Source organism: Heliangelus exortis, chromosome 2 (genome assembly GCF_036169615.1).
Source record: "Heliangelus exortis chromosome 2, bHelExo1.hap1, whole genome shotgun sequence".
NCBI lineage: Eukaryota > Metazoa > Chordata > Aves > Apodiformes > Trochilidae > Heliangelus > Heliangelus exortis.
In genome coordinates, this window is record NC_092423.1 from 29,468,178 (window position 1) to 29,487,814 (window position 19,637).

At 37.0% G+C, this 19,637-nt stretch overlaps 2 long non-coding RNA genes across 2 annotated transcripts in view; one reads left to right on the forward strand and one right to left on the reverse strand.

The window, feature by feature from the left end:
- Nucleotides 1-19,637, forward strand: part of LOC139792276 (uncharacterized) — a 77,924-nt gene that overhangs the window by 56,507 nt on the left and 1,780 nt on the right. Inside the window, exon 5 of the long non-coding RNA XR_011724201.1 lies at nt 11,668-11,721. This is a non-coding gene — a long non-coding RNA (uncharacterized lncRNA). The remainder of the gene's footprint in view (nt 1-11,667; nt 11,722-19,637) is intronic.
- On the reverse strand, nt 5,032-14,196 carry LOC139792278 (uncharacterized). The gene is made up of 2 exons (XR_011724203.1): nt 13,995-14,196; nt 5,032-5,296 (listed from the first exon to the last, which is right to left on the reverse strand). It is a non-coding gene; the product is annotated as an uncharacterized lncRNA (long non-coding RNA).

Here is a 19,637-nt window from a genome sequence, read left to right on the forward strand (position 1 = left end):
CACAAGGAGTAACAGGAAGAGAGAAGATTGGAAACACTGCACATTGGATAACCTGGAAAGATGCATATAAGCATATAAAAAAGAGCACATGCCAAGACTGCTAAGGATCCTACTCATCTTTCAACCTCTTTTCTTAATTAATGCCTTATTTTTTTTTACTTCTTAGAACACCTTCCTCCTTCTTAATAGTATCAGCAGTGTAGACATCTCAGAAAATGTCATCAGGAAGCCAGGAAGGAGGTCACAAAACAGGCCAAGTCCAAGTTCCCTCTGTTCAAAGCACAGGATAACACCCTGATTAATACATGTCTTAGCTACTAAACAGTTTAATGATCCCACTTTCACACTTTTTTTCCCTGTCTCCCCCCTCTGTACCCCTCTTTTAAAAGCATAGAAAAAATTTTACATCAAAATCAAAATTGATACTTTACAAAATCAAATTTGAATCAAAAGGCTGGACTTGCAAAAAAGAGACAAACCCAAATATTTTATAGAAATTAAGCTTTCGAAACAGTACAGAAGTTCTCCCTTCTTTAATTTAATAGAAAAATCTTGATTTTTTTTCCTCCACTAGCAAGTTTTCAGCATTATGATAGTTCATAGGGAAAATAATGGGGCAAAAATCAACGAGCAGAAAATGCCAAGCAATATTGTGTCTTAGTTCAGACATAGAAAGGAAATATCCGAGGGTGATTATCACACATATATGGAGTTTCTTGGGGTTTTGGGTTTTGTGTTTTTTTTTTTAATCAAGAACTGATGGTCCTTTAAGAAAAAAAGGAGTATTTCAACCCTAGGGATAGATCACAAAGCAGCCTATCAGCATAATATGATTAATTAGCCTTTTTCAAAAAGCAATGGGTAGAATCAAGATTAGACTCAAGGACCAAAGATGAAACAATAGCTTGCTTTATTCCCAGCAGTTTCAATGCATGGAGATGACAGTCTCTTCAGAAATGTCTCACTTAGATGGTGCTTCCAAGCTCCAAGTCAGAATTTTTAAAAATGGAAGAATGGGTAAATCAATGGCACTACGATTCATACCCTTTGATTTCATGGCATTTACCCACAGATTTGTATTCTGGGATTGTATAATCTCTTCCATGGATTGTCTCTGTGGTTTCCAATGGCAGCTACAGTCAGACAAATATCAAACAATGCTTCTGCTGGAAACCTGTGGTGGACAGAATCCACTGACAAAGCCACTGTCCAGTTTTAATTTCTGAAGCAGGACTTCTGCTTTTCAGCAAAATTGCAGGATAGAGAGGTATTAGTGAAGGTGATAGTTCAGTTTACTGATTGGAAATAATTAAGGATACAAAGCTATATGGCTGAAAAGCAAGACAAGAACCAAAAAGGCAGCTTAGAAAGACTGTCAAAAAGTGCATGTCAGCAGATGCCTAGGGAGTAACTAGGGAGAAGTTACTACAGCACTCAGCTGGGGTACAGGGAATCTCCAGTTTAATTCTAGCCACCTAGCAGCCAAACAGCTTGGTTTGATTGCCTAAGCTTCTTGATCTACAAAATATGTCTCTGGATATGCTATTTCTGTAAAGTGCCTTGAGATTTTTTTTTACCTCAATACTTCTTACAAAGGTGACTTACTTGCTTATAGACAAAGCCATTGAGGTGAAATTTAGTCTCTGCATAAATCAATCACATTTTGCCAAACTTTCAGGTTTTCATATTTCAGATTTACTGTGTATGGAACAATGCTGTGTTTGGAAGCTGGTTGAACAAGAATTCTTTTACTGGTGTGTAATTTCTATTGTTCACGTCTATTTACTGTAAAGGAAATAGATCGTATTGTACCAGCCCCAAAGGTGGTTTAGCTAGTAGGCGCCTTTCCTATTGAAGTAATAAATTACCAAGTTTTTATATCAGCTTTACTAAAGAGGCAACTCCATTCATATGCTGAACAACTGGAGCATTGTTCCAGAGAAGAGATTCTCATTCAGAAGGGATTCCAAATTTCATTGCACTGAACTGATAAAAGAAAAGGTTTTGCTCCTTTACTACACGATATTATAAAATTACGGTTAGAAAAAGCACACAAAACTAGACATTCCCACTAAAATATTGACCTGAAACAGACAGGAAGTCACTGGAACATTATGTTGTCACCATTCCTTTACATTCCATCTTAAAATAAATGTACCTGTTGGTACTGTATTTATAGGCCTTAGCAAAAAAAAGATACACTAAATTAAATCCGCTACAGCTGACACACTGATGATGCTTCTTTTTTCCCCTCACTCTTTGGCCTGTGTCATTTTATTTCCATGCAAAGAATTTGGCCCTTTGGTGCATTACAGAGAATCCAAAGGACTAACCTTTTAGTGTTGGGAAACAGCTAACGTTCCTGCCAGTGAGTTAAAACTGGAGTATCCCTTTGTCATGGCCAGATTTATGACATGGATCAAAAACTATAAAAAGCTGTGTTGCATCCTGCCATTAAGGAGAATTAATATTTTCAATGGTACATTAACCAAAGTTTTTCCAGTGTCTCTTGTTAAAAGCAGACTGTTGACTTTTCATCCTGGTGTGCCAAACGTTTTCACTAAAACCCTAACAAGACTTTCATCTTAAAACCATTATTTCTTAATGGACTTGGATAGGGGCAGCATACAGGAATGGATTTCCTTTTCAGTTCAGTGCAATGGCCCATCATTAGTGTGCTGGGTCTTGGAGAGCCATTACATATGCAAACATTTAAAGTATTTCCAGGGCAACTACTTTTCTTTCCTGAAATGTAATTCATGTTTTATCTATTACATTTAAGCAACATTTGGTCACATTTCACCTTTCAAGCATCTCTACTATGATCACTTCTCATTCTGCTGTATAGTAAAAGTCATAATGAGTGAGATCATACACAAAAACATTTTTATGGAGTGGATTTTGTAGAACTTTCCCTCATCATGGGCAATAAATCTGTCTCTGAAAACCACGTAGCCCAAATGCTGACCATTTGACAAGAATACTGTATGACAACATCACTCGCCACTTCTTTCTCATTATTGGGTAGATTATAGCCTTCATATTTTGAAAAAAAAATTAAATCTACCGTTCCCCTTTTTGGTGATTCTATATTTAGTGATTTTCTAGTATTTCCTGTTTTCTTACTGGTAATGCCCTGATATCTATCACCAAACAGCATTCACTTGCTTAGCAGGAATGTGGTTTTTTGCTTTTTTTCCAAGCTGACATGAGCAGTGTCAACTGCTTTCAAAAACTGTCCATTCTTCCCGTTAAGCTCTCTTATTCCTAATATGTACTTCTGAAAATTCCTTAACAATTACATACACAGATGCAGTTTTGGAAACTTTCAACCTTTGATGGTATTTTGAATTACAGCCCTATTGGCAGCATATGAATTCAAAGTAACAATCCTGGAGTGTGATACCATCAGTTCTAAGAAGCTCTGTAATATTTATATGTCTTCATTCAGACTTTATATCAGATGTAACAGGCTTTGCAACCTTCATTAAGAAAAGCTGGCACCCGGAGATTACCATATGTTCCTCTTTTTAGGCTAGTGTTTAAGTATATTTATTTTTCCACTCTACAGTCCTCCCTGAACTGTTCTTACTAAAAAAGCTAATGAAACCATTGCTTTAATCCCCTCTGGCCTTCAGGGTACATCATATGGTCCTTACTGTTTAAGAATTCTTTTTAGTGTGCTTTCTATTTCCTTACTTCTGTAGTATTTATAATGTCCTGGTTCAAGAGGCTTTGCTTTTTCTACAGGCATCAGGGAAATTAAAACCTTTGGCATCACACTGAAGGTGGAACTGAAGCCAAATCTGCCTAAGTCAGACGAAGAACACTTCTTCCCCCATCCTTTCCCATTTGCCCAGTGTCTTCTCAATTAGTTGAGCCTTCCATGACAGTTTTCTGCTACTAACAGACTTATAAGACATTTTAGGTTGAGCTGCTTCCCATTCTAATTCAAAGATATTTCTTGCATTCCAGCTATTTTTTATTTACACAACACAATTGCTGTAGACTTCTAAATTCTCAACCCAAGGTTAGAAATTAAGGCTTTGCAACACTAGTCACTTTCTTTATAGCAGGTGGATGAACCTAAAATTCCTGTTCTTTCTGCATTGTAATGTTTCCACATTATCTTCAGGCCTGATCCAAGCACAATTTGAATTAGTGAAGGCACCACAAATACAGTGGGTAATTTTTTTTTGGTTTGTTTGTTTTTAAAGAAACATATTCCTAGCGATTTGAACTACGGCCCTGATCCCACTGCCTTGATTTACACATGTAATCTTTAGTCAGAAGAGCAAGCATAGGGCATGCTGGAGACCTTAAGGCTATTGCAGAAAATAACAGCCACAGATTTGGCCCCATTTTCTTCTTTCTCTTTCTGCAGTGGATGATTTGCAAGAGATAAATTCCTCTGTGCTTGATACGAGTCTATAAGATTAAACTTTTATACTATATTTTATACTTCAGCAAATCCCACTGAACTCATTCTGGTTTATGCTTCTTCTTAGAGGAGACTATTACATGTAAGCTGAATCTCTTAACTATATCAAATCCAATATAAACACCCTCTTTATAAGACACACCTCAGTCTAATGCTCAGTGTGGAACTCCTAACAAAAATTATAAATGGAGTGCTTTGTTCAGGCATTTAACTCTTTCATTCCCAATATAAAATCACAACATTTAAGCTGTTTTTATTTTGCACTAGAAAATAAATATAAAGGGAAGCCATAACTTAACCCATATGATGTATTTGAGCAAATCTGGGAGCAGATTTGAAGTAGAGATGAAAACTTAGGATGTGACTTCTCAAAAGTTTACATTTTTTTTTTTTAATCTCATTTTTGGAGGGGTGTCTGAGAAGGAGTGGGGGGAGGGGGAACGTGCTAAAACTTTGCTAATTGTTGGAGAATTCAAACCTGTTTTCATTTATTTGGAATTATTACATAATGGAAGCGGGACGCTATAATTCAACCCAAATGGACGACTTCAATAAGCGGGTGGAAATGATTCAGTACATTAAAGAGAAGCTGTTTCAATAACAAATCTTTATTATAATCAGGAGTGAAGTGGTTAATTTAAGTTTTTACTGAAAAACAGGCTGGCAAAAATGTTTCCAGGGATGTGGGGATTTTTTTCCTTTTACTCAGTAGGGGTTTGGAGAGGAGGTTTGGAAGGGAAGGAGGGCTTCAGTTCCAGGATCCCCGCATTCCCACGAGTTCCATTAAGGAAGGGGGAAGGGCTTCCTGCTGAGGCAGCCATCTGCAGCTTTCTGTGAACAGCAGGAACCAAAGGCCTGGTAAAAGGAGAGTAAACCCAGGGTGACAATTTTGTCTGCATTCAAAGGCAGAATGTGGCTCATTTTTTTTAATTATTATTATTAGTTGTGTTGTTACTACTATTATTAATAAGGGGGAGGGAGGGTATCTTTGGCAGAATTAGCAGGGCTATAGTAGAATATTAATTACAAGCAAACAATAGTGTTACAAGCAGAAAAGTGTCCAGCACAAACACAACCTGACAGCCTCTCCTGGAATGCACCGCCAACAGCAAGCTGGGATTGTCATCATCCAAGCTACTGCAGCTCTGCTACAAACTATCTGGAGTCTGGGGATGCATGTCTGAGGTCCCCTTAAGTTACTGCTTTCTAGGCTAGAGTAAATTAGACTTGGATTTTTCTAAAGTGCTGTCACTTAATACCTATTTTATTAAGGTTATTTTTATGCCCATAATTTGAGGCTAACACATCTGTTATTTCCTCCACTGCCTGGCTTTGGTGAACATTGCTTATGGAAAGTAACAAAGAGTGACACTGAAAAAAAAATAACAAGGGTGTTTTAACTTCCAACATCTGGAGAAAACAATATTAAGGAAACAGGAACAAATAGGTACGGAAGCCTACAAAGCAAAAGTCCACTTTCAACAACAGTGCATAGTTTATATGGTACAGTAGATTTTTATTATTTTAGCCTGGGCAATCCAATACAAAAAATAAGCTTGAAAAATCTCATTAAAGAAGCAGCAATTTCAGTTCTTGCTTAGGTCATTCTAATGCCAAAACACCAGGTACAAAGGGAAAGAGGACAAAAAAAAAACCCCAAACCAACCAACCAACCAACAAAACTGATACCCCTTCCAGAAAAGATTCAAAATTCCATCTCAAAAGCTTCCTGTTTTGTAGCTTTCAATAAAGTTTTATCACTGCTGCATATATGTCCCCGGCTGCTACGTACAGAGATGCAGAAAATTTTACAGTAACATATGAAACTTCAAAACTTAATTAAGCATTCCTGTGGCGTGACAAATATCAAGTTAAAGAGAGTGGTGGTAGTTTTCCAAGGGGTAAAAAAAAACAAAAAAACCCTCTTAATATTTGCATTCAAATCATTGAATATAAAAAATAAGAAAATATATTAAGTAATCCTTCAAGGAAAGGGATGCACTTACCATACAAATATCTAGTTGGAAATGCTACATTTCAATACTACTATTTTCCTTTTTAAATTTGATAGATTTATTTTTACAACGTACATTCCTAAACCCTCCCATTTGTTGTCTGAATTCCTGTTTGTGACCTTGGAATTCCGAATTTATGATGTCATCCTCTGCCTTTTTTTTCCAAGGGCATTGTATTTGAAAACGAAAACAGTATGAAAATACTTCTCTGTCCCTCTACACCCTCTCCTTTTCTCTTGTTAACAAGAGTTACCTTGGCATCCATTTCAAAAAGAATTTATTTCTTTTTTAATAGAAATGTAACTTAGACTTACCATGCTTTGCAAAACTGGAGGCCTATCTTTGTTTCACAAACATTAGAAGATGCATGCAGCAGAAGCTGCTCTTTTCTATCTATTTTATTGGGATATGGAGATTTCTGCTTTCATTTAATATTTTAAAGAAAAAAACATCTAATACTGCTGAAGAGTTTCTACCTTTTTTATTTTTCACTTAACTCTCCAAAAGGAGCACTCTGCTTCTAGTGGCACATGATTGTTTTAGCAGTTTTCTTATTTAAAGGCTACATGGAAGTGAAGAGACTTTCTCCTGCCAGTAACTACAAGTAGATAGATGGTAGTTAAGAACAGATGCTCCTAATGCCTGAACCATTGCTTGTGACAGCAAAAGCCCGAGGAAGTCATTACACACCTAAACAGTAGATGTGCTTTTAGTTCCCAGTACAAATAACATGTGCCCGGAGTCAGTAAAGCACTCCTGTATTTGGGGAGATTTGGTTTCCATGCAAAACTAAAGGTATGTCTAGGTGTTTTTCTGAGTAGATTTTCTGTCTGGACACATATGCAGATACTGGCTGAGTATCCCAGCCAGGCTGCAAAACGACAGGGTGCAATGCAGGAGAAATTCAGAGAGCCACAAGACACTACACTCCCAAATGATATCTGATTAAAACCTCAGTGCAACGCAAAAGCTGAATGAATGCCAACCTAACCCAGAAAATCTTCCTTATTTTAATAGGTGTTACAAATACTCAGCACCTCACAGGATTAAGTTCAAAGTCACCTTTACAAACAGCATTTCCTTTATAACCCCCAAGTACTAATTTTTCCAAAAGAAACTTTGGAGCCCAAACCCACACAAATAAAATTAAAATAAATAAATAAATTTCAATGTCTGCTTTAAACACTACCAAGTGAGACCACAATGTTTGCACGCTATTTTAGGAAGAATATGAGAACCTGTTTCTGTCTTTACATCATAAAACATTGTTTCCCTCAAGCTGTAAACATAACTCAGTTTTCAAATGCTGAAATCAAAACACTGCAACAACATCGGTGGTGTGCAATTTAAAAAAAAGCAACCTACCTACCAAAAAACCAAACCAAACCAAACACAAACAACCAACCATAAAAACCAAACAAAACCCCCCAAACTAAACAAAAAAGCACCCTGAAGAACAACTACAACTTTGCTTCAATATCTGGGTTTTTTAAAAGTTCAGCGGGCCAACATGATTTATCTGAAGCAAGATTTGCACAATCATACCCACTCCTGTCCCCCACAGGAACCTCCCCAAGGCTCTTAAGCTGCATTCAGAGATTTTTCCCTTCCTAAAACACCGAAGACAGTCTTGCAGAACTTTAGATATTTAATGTAATGATGTAGCTTATTTCTTGCATTATGCTGCTATCAGCTTTTTTTGTGATTGCTGTATACGACCTGGTACAAAAAACCACCTTGCGTTTTAGTGAACTGAAACATAGGCATTACAGATGAAAGGTACAACATCTGTTTCAATGGCACCTGGATTTTTTCTGTTGATTAACAGTGTAATCACCTTAGCTATCTAGTACCTGTGGGTAGTACCTCAGAACAACATGCAGGTATAGGATATGCATTCATAAATGTAAAATTTATCACTGAATATATAGGTATCAGGAGACCTCTATCAACTAAGTCCTCAAAATAAGGCTCCAATGGGATTTGAAAAATGTGTGGGCTCTTTTCCAGCCCTAGGAGGTGAATTATATCTACTGAGACTACACAGCTATGCCTGTGCAAGCAGGTGCAGACAGTTCCCTTGATTCCTCTGTCTCTCTGCTCCCAGCTGGCTGCAAACCATCTCCAATGTGAAAGCTACAGAGCACGTTTAGCTGAGAGGTAGGGTGCATTGGATTAAACATGGGCAGCCTTCAATCATGCCAGCTAATTAGCTGCCAGCTAGTTCATGAAGTGAGTTTTTCAAGTTGTTTTGTATGTAAAATCCCACTAAGAAATCGTGTTGAAGAAAGTAAGGATATCTTTCTAAAATTCAGCCAAATATTTTTGAAAACATCCATTAGTAATATGTCTTTTAAAATGTATCAAAAGTGTTCAGTGAACACTAAATCACCACACTACTTTTTTTTTTTTTTTTTTTTTTTAATGGACTGAGTTTGTTTTTTAAAGATAAGCAGTTGCATCCAGTCTTCACTGTAAAAGACATGAGGTCAAGAAGCCAGCATTCTTTTAAGTTCTGATATCCTTCCTCATTTATAAGATGTACCATAAAATGAAGTGGAATAGGTAAATGAAGCAGCTTCACTGACAAAACATAACAGCTTTACTGACAGCTTTTGTAGTACCAGAACAAACTACACTGAAGTTTTATTTCTATACTGGGAATTGCCCATTTCAAATACTGACCAATGACCCTAGTTGAGCAAAGTACCTAAACATGTATTTAAGCATTTTCTGAATGTGTAGAATAAAGCAAGAGCTTAAATTAAAACATATGCTTAAGTACTTTGCTAAATCGAAACTACTTTTCACACAAATTGCAGTTGCAAGGCAAGCAATTGTTCTACAATTTACTCTGAAATTATTCTAAAAAGCTATCACAGAAATCTGAGTAATTAATAATAATGGAAAGCCAACAGCAAGACCAATGTCTGACAACTGGTGTTTGGAGCAAGATATTGATTCTGAAGTGGACCAAGGTTAAAATGTTGTAGCAACATGATCTGGCACGATTTTTCAAAAACTTACAAACAAGGGAATGCACCAGGGAATGCACCCAGGGAACATTAGGCCATGCTTCTGAGAATGCTGGAGTTAAGGGTAGAACTCTGAGTAAATCACAAAGAAAAAAACTCCTATCTCTCAGTCCCCAGGGATCTGCCTAGGAATTTATAGCCAAGGACGTGAGCCACACCACAGATACAACTCCTCACCAAACAAATTGAGGAGAGTTTGCAAGAGCTCTGAAGGAACTTCACAGTGCAAAGGAAGCTGAAAATATTTAGTAATCCAAAGGCTGTTGTCCACTAGTTTTCTCAGCCAAGACACAACTACTCCCTTCTCGTACCCAGTGTGATAACAACTCTGTTACAGAATAAACCATAGGAAAGGCAGGGGTCATTATTTCTGGTTTTGTATTCAACCTGGCTACTTCTTAATTTGAACATATGAACCCTGAAACAAATATCCATTTCCTTTGTACCATGGGAAGAGGAGGTCTCTTAAAGCAGAACAAGTAATTGAAAAAAGATATTTTCTGTTTTTAATAAGAAGTAAGCCAACATGATATAAAAAACCTCTATGTTTTGCAACACCTGTCACGACTTCAAAGAACATAAAAAGTGACTTTTGAGAAAATAACAGGTGTCAACCTAGAGATGTGAGGTCCAATATGTGGCAGAACCACAGCAATTCAGGCAATTGCTGTTAAAAGAACCCAAACCTAAAGCCCCCCTTCTCAAGGCAAAATGGAAAAGAAAAAAACCTGTTATGATCCACAAGAATGGATCTTGTTAAGACTCTGCATTTTCATATTATCTCAGAAGTAATATATCATTGAGGTATGCAAAAAGATTAAAAAATGGATTGGAACCAAACTGAGGTTGAGAAATCAAGCATTTTGGGCCAGGAAAGAGAGAAATTAAGATTAAGGTTTAATTCTGCATTTTAAAATATGGTCTTGCAAATATTGTAAATGTATTTGAATAATGCAAGATGGATCACCAGATAAAAACTGATAAAGCTTGCATGATCTGGGAAACACAGTCTCAGAATACTAAGTTTTCTGGTCATAAGGGATTTAAGGTATACAAAAGCCTCTAAACAGATAAATCTCTGACACAGTCCTGTAAACTGGACATTGTTGCCCATTAAGCCAAATGAGGACACACTGAGTGGCAGAAACATTGGAGGTATTACAGATCTTATCCCAACAACAAATTACAAGTCAACTGTAATTTATATAGGAGGTGATGCTGTACAATATCCTATGGATAAAAGGACCACAGCTGAAATCCCAGGATTAGAATTTGTTTATGATTTCATATTTTTGAGTCTACTGTGACTAAATCTCTACTAAGAGCAGAAATTAATTGTTGGGAGGTTAGCAATATAAAATTTCTTTTTCTTTCTTTCTAACTGTCCAAGAGGGGTAGAGAGAGTAACATCAGATTAGTAACCACACTTCCTCTGTGATGCTAACTGTGAAATATGTAGCTGGCCCAGGGTATTAACAGAGAGTATGTGCTCAAAGCATAGAAACAGACTGGGTTATTTGAAACATAGCAACAGACTGGGTTACAGGGTCCTCCCTCACTGCTACCTAATTTGGCTTCTTGAGGGTTATTCATGGTCGGGGTCCCCTGAGGAACTGTCATGGTGACTCATCTAAACCCCTTATCCTCTGTGTCTATCATCAGACTATTGTATATGAGAACAGGATTTCTCTCATTTCAGTGATAGGCAGATGTGAATCTGATGTAAGGTTTTCAAGAGTCCTTAAGCACTCATTTTTAAAAAATGCACCCAGGGGCCCTATCTAATGGTAAGGCAAAATCACTGACATGCTTTGGAGATCCTTAGTGTGGAATTCAAAAAATAATAGAGATTGAAAAGTGTGAACTTGTGCAGCATGTGAAGAACTGTTTGCTTCACAGGAATAAGAAAGCAACAGACACAGCTTTTGGGAGCAGTTCAAACCACAAAGTACACATCTCCTAGAATTAAAGCAATTTCTTATTATCTTTAATGAACCACTTTTTTCTCCTTTAGTGCTCCTCCTACATCTCTTAACATCTCTTCTAAATTATTATCTTATTTGAGCCAAAATGCTCGATCCTAGTTTGCCACCTGAGTGCTATCTCTTCAGACTGATGGATTCTTATTCCAGGAAAAATGAATGAGGGGAATTCATTGCCTTGTTCTGTTTTACAGGAAGGAGAATGCTGATTGCCAGCTGGATGAATGTGAGAAGAAAGCCTTCTTAAGGTATCACAATTCTGTCAGATACTTTGCTTTTCTGTTCCATGCAGCTTAGAGCAGACTCCATTTCAGAAAATTTTTTCTACTGAATAGACAATGCCCAAATAATTCATTAATTCTATTCCCAAATCCTGAGACTCTAAGGCTGTGGCCAATTAATTAAACATTGTTCCAAATGTTTAACTGACAACAAAAAACCTCACCCTTTAGGTCCATATCCTAGTCTCATTTTATCAGAATGCATAGAAATTCTAAAACTAGGGGGGCTTTAAGGTCTTATTTTAATTAATGTAGAAATTAAAATGTTTTATAAAATTGGGGGGGGGGTGGGGAGCAAAAAGAGTACAGACAACAGCATACCAAAATCTCTCTATTTCCTTCAAAACCCTCCATCAATGTTTTCCTTTAAAGTTCTGTTCCATGATTCAAGCTCCTGAGAATTTAAATTCTTTGCTTCTTTGCCTCACTTAGCCAGCTCAGTCAGGTCTTTGTCAGCAGCTGGGAAGGACTGCAAGTACATAGCTACCAGTTCATTTATGACCAAACTATGTTGCACTTATTCATGATGAGCAGGAACTTACTCTCCTTGCATTGGTTTTAATAGGAATTCATTAGGAGAAAATGCTGAAGAAGTCTGGTGCTTAGTTGACAAATTGTTAAATTTATCAAATACTAAACAGGTCTGCAAAATACAACTCCAAAACAAAAGTATCAAATTTCATTGCAGCAGCCAAGAAGGTAACATTTCCTGATCTCTTGAGAGGAATTCTAAGTGTTGTACACAATTTTAACTTTTGAACTAACGGTACCCTAGAACCTACAATACTTCAATTGAACAGAAAGAAAATAACTTGTGACAAGGGGACAGATGAAGACCAGCTCTGTACCCAGCAGAGGAACACCTCTTGTGATACTATTTTACTTCAGTAATGACTTCATAACAATCTTTTCTCTCTATTTCTCTCATGTGTATAAGGAGGAAGACAGACATAAAGAGAAATGTTTTAGAGAAAAATCATTTGACCCAAGCTCCTCCATGACACAGACCCTGGAGAACCTCACTGGCAATGAAACACAAGGAGGAAACAGGTGTGGGAATGAGCCATGCACACACTTCCCTCAACGGTGGCCACAAAATTCAGACACAACAGCCAAACCTCACTCCTGCAGAAGCAATGTCTTAGACATAATATCAAGTAGTGTTTGTGGCAGAATAGAAATAGTGTGAGGAACCTTTGAGAAATGAGAGTAATGGAAGCTGAAGAAGTATTTCCCCAGAAGACAGATGTCTAGGGAGGCAAAACAAGTAAAAGCCTGCAGAACCAAAGAATACCACCTGATAATTCTCATATTGCTCAGAGATTGGTATCTCATTTCTGACTGTGAAGTATTTCTCTTTCTAATGAGGAACATCTTTGATGTTCATAGAGTTGCTAATCTATTACTCAGTTACATTCACCTGTAGATGAGAGAATGCTTCAAGGATCCTTGATCTGGTATTTATTTCCACAGCGTATATCAAAATGGAGATTTGCTTCAAGCCTGGCTCTACAAAAAGTGACCAGAGACAGTCTATAGCTATACCTGCTGTCATTGATCCCTAGTTTTCCATTAATCTATCACAAATTGAAAAGTGTATATAAAAGCTGCAAGCAGTTTTTCAAAAATAATGACATACAGTTTTGCCTTTTGTTGCAGACTGAAACAATGTGCAATGTCTGACTTATTAGTCATTCTAATCATTCTATAAAGTTTTTGAGACTCCAAGCTAATTTTTAGTAGTGTTTTTCTCTCATCCAACATACTGCTTTAAGCAGTATGCAGATGCATGATCTTCACCTTTTATTCAAAATCATCCCAGCACCAACAGAGTGTAACTCCTAGAATATTTGTGTTCTTCCCATATTTTGCTTTGCTAAGATCCTCCCAGGCACTCACTGCCAGTTTTAAAAATAAGAAAGGAGATGGACCCTACACAGATGATACTTTCTAAGCCGTGACAAATTAACTGACCAAACTGTAATATTCTCTGCATTCACTCCCTACATGATGATATTCATCACCCACCCTCTTCCTTCCTCCACAAACTCTCAGAAGATTCACACTATATCCATTTCCAGCACTCCTCTCAGATTCCCCAGGCAAATGCCAATCAAAGCTTCCTTTGTTGGTGATATGTACATTCCTCCATGAGCTATAAAGGGTAAGAATGTCCCAACTTTCTACAGGCTATCATAGGCACGTGCAATATTATTGTCCCATAGTTTATCTTACCATACCCTAGAGAAATCTCATCATCCTGTTTTCTTTATATGGACTACAGATGTCTTAGCCAAGCTTCCTCACCACTGAGTCACCAGCCAGGATTGTTTACGTCTTCATAATGAGTCACCTTCAGGATTTGGCTCGCTGTCAAGACACGGACAGACAGCTCCTGCTAGTCTCTGCCTTGTCTCATTCTCCTTCATCTTGTCAACATAGTTGTACCTGTTTGGAGTATGAACACAAAATGGCTCCCTGCTACTTTTCCTTTTGCTTTCCTTGTGCCACTTCATGTTGACTGATGTAATTTTCTATCTCTAGATTGACTTCTGTTCCAGAACGTTGACTTTCATGTTGTTCCAAGTTCCTGTGCCATAGGAAATCCAATTCAGATTTCTTTTTTCATCCAAGAATATCAGTTGACGTGCAAAAGTGCTATATCTTTGGTCAGATGGCAAACTACATTTAATATGTGTCTTTCATCCTCCTCATTTATAAATAGGAGTATTGTGGATATTCCAAATGTCTAGGATGCTTTAGAAGTCATGTTGCCTTTTTCCATATAGTATCTTTTTACTTATTGGAATGTGTAAATGACTAAGAATTCTGCTGGCCCGAGAAGTTTCCTTTTTGCACTATCCATCACCTTGAATGTTCATTTTATGAATGTTCTGTATTTATTAATTCTTTCCTTCTCTAATCACTATGTTTAGTATGTCCATTCAGCACCTAACTCCCCCTTAGATCTAAACTCCTTGCAATCAGTAGCTGGCTGGGCTCCCAGAGTTAGTCAGATTAATTTTTTCTTTCACCTTCAGGCCTTCATGTACTACTTCAGAGCTACTATAGTTATATTGCCAAAACAATGGAGTAATATTAATATTTTCATTAGCTCACAAATTTTGAAATTTGTGTTGTTTGTATTTATATTAGTTCATTTCCTTAAAAAAAAATAATAAATTAATACCAGAATTAAAGTGCTGGATAACTTCCCCTTAAGAGTCTGTCACAATTCCTTTTCTTCTACAGTGGCATTTGCTTTGTTGCATAAGAACCCTTAAGGCAACCAAATTGGGGTGAGAGGTAAAATACTGCCATGAATTAGAAACAGGCTAAGAGACAAAAACAAAGAATCATAATTAATAATCAGGTTTCAAGGCAAAAGATTAACAGGAAGATGACCAGAACTGAAGTCAGTTTTCCAGGGGAGGGTACAGTATAAAGAAGTGAGTAAAAACATTATTGTGTTTAATTATTGCTAACAATATAAAGAAATAATACCTAAATATTTTGCGACTAGATCTGTGGAAATGACATCCGGAAAGCCTCCTTTAAAGATTCTGCCAGTAACTGCCAACATAAACCTGATTTTTGTTCAAAACCTCAACTTTTGTGGATAGAAACTTGCCCTTATCTTGTTTTTAAATACCAAAGTTGTTATGTGAAGGGTAGGATATCTTTGAAGAACTCCAAATCCTGTGTATACAAAACACAGCTCTTATAAAAAGTGAATCAGTTATTTCATTCTTGAGCTTTGCCTGCTGATCTTTGCTACAGATTCTTAGACATAGGAAGTTTCACGTGACCCACCCACCCAGAAGTTTTTTTAGTCCTCTAGCACCAGTTCAGACTAATGGCCAGCCCTATGATCCTGTTTATTTTTAAACCAATCTAGATAAACAAATCCTTCCATTTGTCATTATTGTTTCTCTTTTTGTACCCAATCCTCTGAGAAGTTACAAATTAAACAGCACTTACTCAACCAAAATGGAAACTTCATATAATAGTTTCTTTCATAAAACACAGATCAAATATAAATTCACATTTTTCGAATATGGAAATACTCATAGTGATGAAAGTTATACTTAGTACATGTGGAATGTGTGCTTCATTTTTAAACGTGGTTGGTTTTTTGGTTTTTTGTTTTGGTTTTTTTTTTCTTTGGAATAGCAACGATGCCAGTGAACTTCAAGATGATGAAGTTTAATGGGCCCTGGAGCCTGCTCAGATCTAGCTGCCTCAGTCCAAATGCTAACGTTCATTCAGAGCTGTGAGCAGAAAAACTCTGAAAGACTCATTGCTCTGGTGGGAAATGTTATTTGTGCCAGTGAGAGGAGCTGCTGGCTGGTTTACGTGTTTGAAGGATTGAGAGCACTGGCCCACATGAGGTATAAGCTGGTTGTAGACAGGATTCCACTGTGAAAGTCTCCCTGACATTATGATTCTCTTTAGATGAGGCCAAGAATAGTGCTGTTTGTATTGCTCGAGCTGCTTGAGGCACTAATAAAGAGAGCAATAGACACTGTGCTGGATTCCAGAGGTGAAGAATGATTTAATATGAATTTTTTGTTTTCAGATGCTAGAATTCATTTGGATGTTTTTCCCCGTGTGGCGCTGAGGAAGAGACTGGTAGTTGAAGCCAGCTAGCAGTTTGTAAATTCTGATACACAGAACCATAAGAGAAAGCAAACTTATTGAGGGTGTGACAGAGCCAATATCCCAAATTCTGGGGGTTTTCTATTAAGATGCTATTAATTGAGAATCACGATGAACTTCTGCCTTAAAAGAAATGGAAACCTAAGGATTCACACTGCAAATGACCAAAGAACATCAAAATTATATTCAGGGTAAGGAAAAACCAATTTACCTGGACTTTCCCCCTCTGACAATGTATGACAAGAGAGTCTCAGTCTTACAATTTAGCTGAGTGCTATGCTATCCATCAAAGAACAAGATGATACATGACCAAAATGTAGAATATCTGTATATTGTTGAGAGCCTCACCACGATTTTTAATTAGAAGATGTGTTTTGAATGTTTTCTCACTTAGTCTGCTAAATAAACCAGCAATTTTAAAACCATAAACCCCAGATTATTTATAGCAAACCAATGAAATACCCATTCCAAAACCAAAGCCAACACAGCATAAATGCTGACCTCACCTCTGCTACTCCAGCTAACAGGAAAACTGATGCACTACTTAGGCTAGGCAGATTCAAGAAGTTAAATTTCTGCTAATAGATTTTTTTATTATTTGTTATCTGCCTCAGAGAAAGATACTGGTCCAGATTCTTTACCTGGTCCCAGCAACAGTGCAGTCTAAGTAAAGCATATGTTGGCAGGGAGTTCAAGACATAAAAAGGGAGAGAGCATAAAAATGCAGAGATTAATATATCAAATTCAAAGAAAGTGTCATGTTGGAGCTGAGGTTACTAATGTTTTCACCAGTAATTGATTTTGTTTACTATTTAGATTAATGCCCTGACTCTAGAACATAGGAGCATTTGCAGGTAACACAGAGACAGACACAAACAGAAAAGAGGACAAGGAAAATCCACTAAAAGAAATGGACACTTGTGAACAGAAATGGAATTACACTCAGTAGTGAAAATAACTAAACATACATTGAAGGCTAAGAACTGAATATGTCATTTGGAAAAGACTGAGTGGAGTCTCCTCTGGAATGACCCAATGACTGCAAGAGGCAATGCAATGCTTTGTTAAGGTAACACTAGAGGAAGATTAACAAATTATTGGTGTCCAACTGTGCCACCTCTTGGAGACCTCATATGCATACAATTTGTGCTCAAGGAAAATTAATTCATCACTAGAGCAGGTGTAGAGGTGGCACACTAGGATAGCCAGAGGAATTAATAATCTCAATAATTAATAATCTCAATAATTAATAATCTCAATAATAATCTCAATTCTGTGATTCTGTGTGAGGTGAAACTTAGAAAATTCCGCTGGTGTAGCCTTATAAAATTAATTTGGGGTGGGCAAGTAAACATCAAGAAAGCAAAATAGCTATTTAAAACAACAGACAGGACTGGCACAAGAAAAAGTTAGCAAGCTCTGGTCATAAATTACTTGAGGCTGGAAACTGAAAGATGATATCTAGCCATTACAGCAATAAACTTCTAATGGAAGATCTGTTCCAGAGTAAAGAGGCAAAAACCATAAATGCTCTTCCAAAAAACTTAAAAAGCTATGAAAATAAATGGCAGCTATATTAAAGAACTTGAACAGATAACACCACTTCCATTCCTATGGTTTTTTGTGATAAATTCACCTGAAACATAAATTCTCTGGTGGACAGAATTCTTGGTTCTAGAGACCCATTAGTTCTTTGAGGAGGAAACCTATATTACACAAGAAGCTTTTATATTTTGACACTGCAGTCTTCTGTGAAACAGAGGTAGGAACCAAAAAAATAAATAGGCTGACCATTTCCTATGAGATAAGTATGCAGTCTTGCACAGCAAAGGATGCTGCTTTGCTGTCTGACCCAGCTAAAAGTCCACTGCATTTCACTCAATTCAACCAGGCAAAGTACATCTCATGTAAGGAGTTAAAGTCTGAGGACCAAAACTGTCCTCAGGCTGTCAAAAATAGTGTTTGACTAGTCTGAAATGAAGGTGTATTCAACATTGGTATAACTGAAAAATTGTTGAATCAAGGAGGTTACTTTTTGTTTTATACACTTCTGGGCTCCTTAAAAGGCTCCTAAGGTTTCTTGTAAGCTAACATTTGCTTTCTACTTAAGCTCCTCTGACACACAGGTTTCTCAGATAACTTAGAGAAAAATAAATTAATATGGCTAGAGTTAAGCAAGTGAGGTTAACAAAAGTCCTACAGAGGCCTTTTGTTCCAAGTTTACTTGACACTGCATGGTAGGTTATATGAAGGAAATATCTCTGAAGAAAATAGACTGTAACAGCCATCATCTCTACTGAAGAATACTTTTAATCCAAAAAGATATGGAAAACAGCAGCCAGAATAAAACTATGTTTCAAACAGATTGCATCAATGATAGAAACCATACACTAGTTTCTTAATATTGTTAAAGAAGGGAGGAAAGTAATTCTCATTCCATACATTTTAACATTTTTATGTGTCTAATTAATTCATTAAATTTAAGCAATAGGTTCTGGCTGAAATTTCCATATTTTCATTTGAAGTCCTAAAGAAATTCATCACAGAAGAGCCCGTAGGTCTTACTTTGCTTAATTCAAGCAAAGTTGGGATTCCTTCAAAACCCACAGTTCTTCCATAAGCAGTGAATTAAAAATATAAACACTGGCTCATTTCTGATCCTTCGCATTGCAAAGATTTTGTCCCACATGCTCAGATTTTTCATTCATTCAAAAAAATACATACTTAGTAGCTGATCAAAAAAAAGTGGATCAAATCCTTTAACACATTATTAGTGCACTGCCTCAATAAGTCCTTCATTTACCAAAAAGGATATTTACAGTAAATATGGTACTAGAAGCAGCTGCATTACATTTACACAAAAAGAAAACATACTGGATTGTTTAGAAAAAGAGGCATAATATGGTGGCGATTGCTTCCCCCTATACTTCTGAATTAAGAGTATGAAATACTGCGCTTGAAGTCCCATAAAGCTTGGTATGCCTTCAGAACAGCACTCCTAGCTTAATTTGGGCCAGGCTTCTTTTTCCACTTTGAAGGAATAAAATGAGACTTTAACAATTCCAGGAGCCTCTAGGTAGTTGCAGGCCGATGGCTCTAAAGCATTCACGTGGGCAGAGCTCAGCCCATAGTATAAAGCATATTTTAGGGAGACTGCCTTTTAGAACAAGATAGGACCATCTTGCCCACTACCAATGCAGAAATAAAACCAAATTACTTTATTC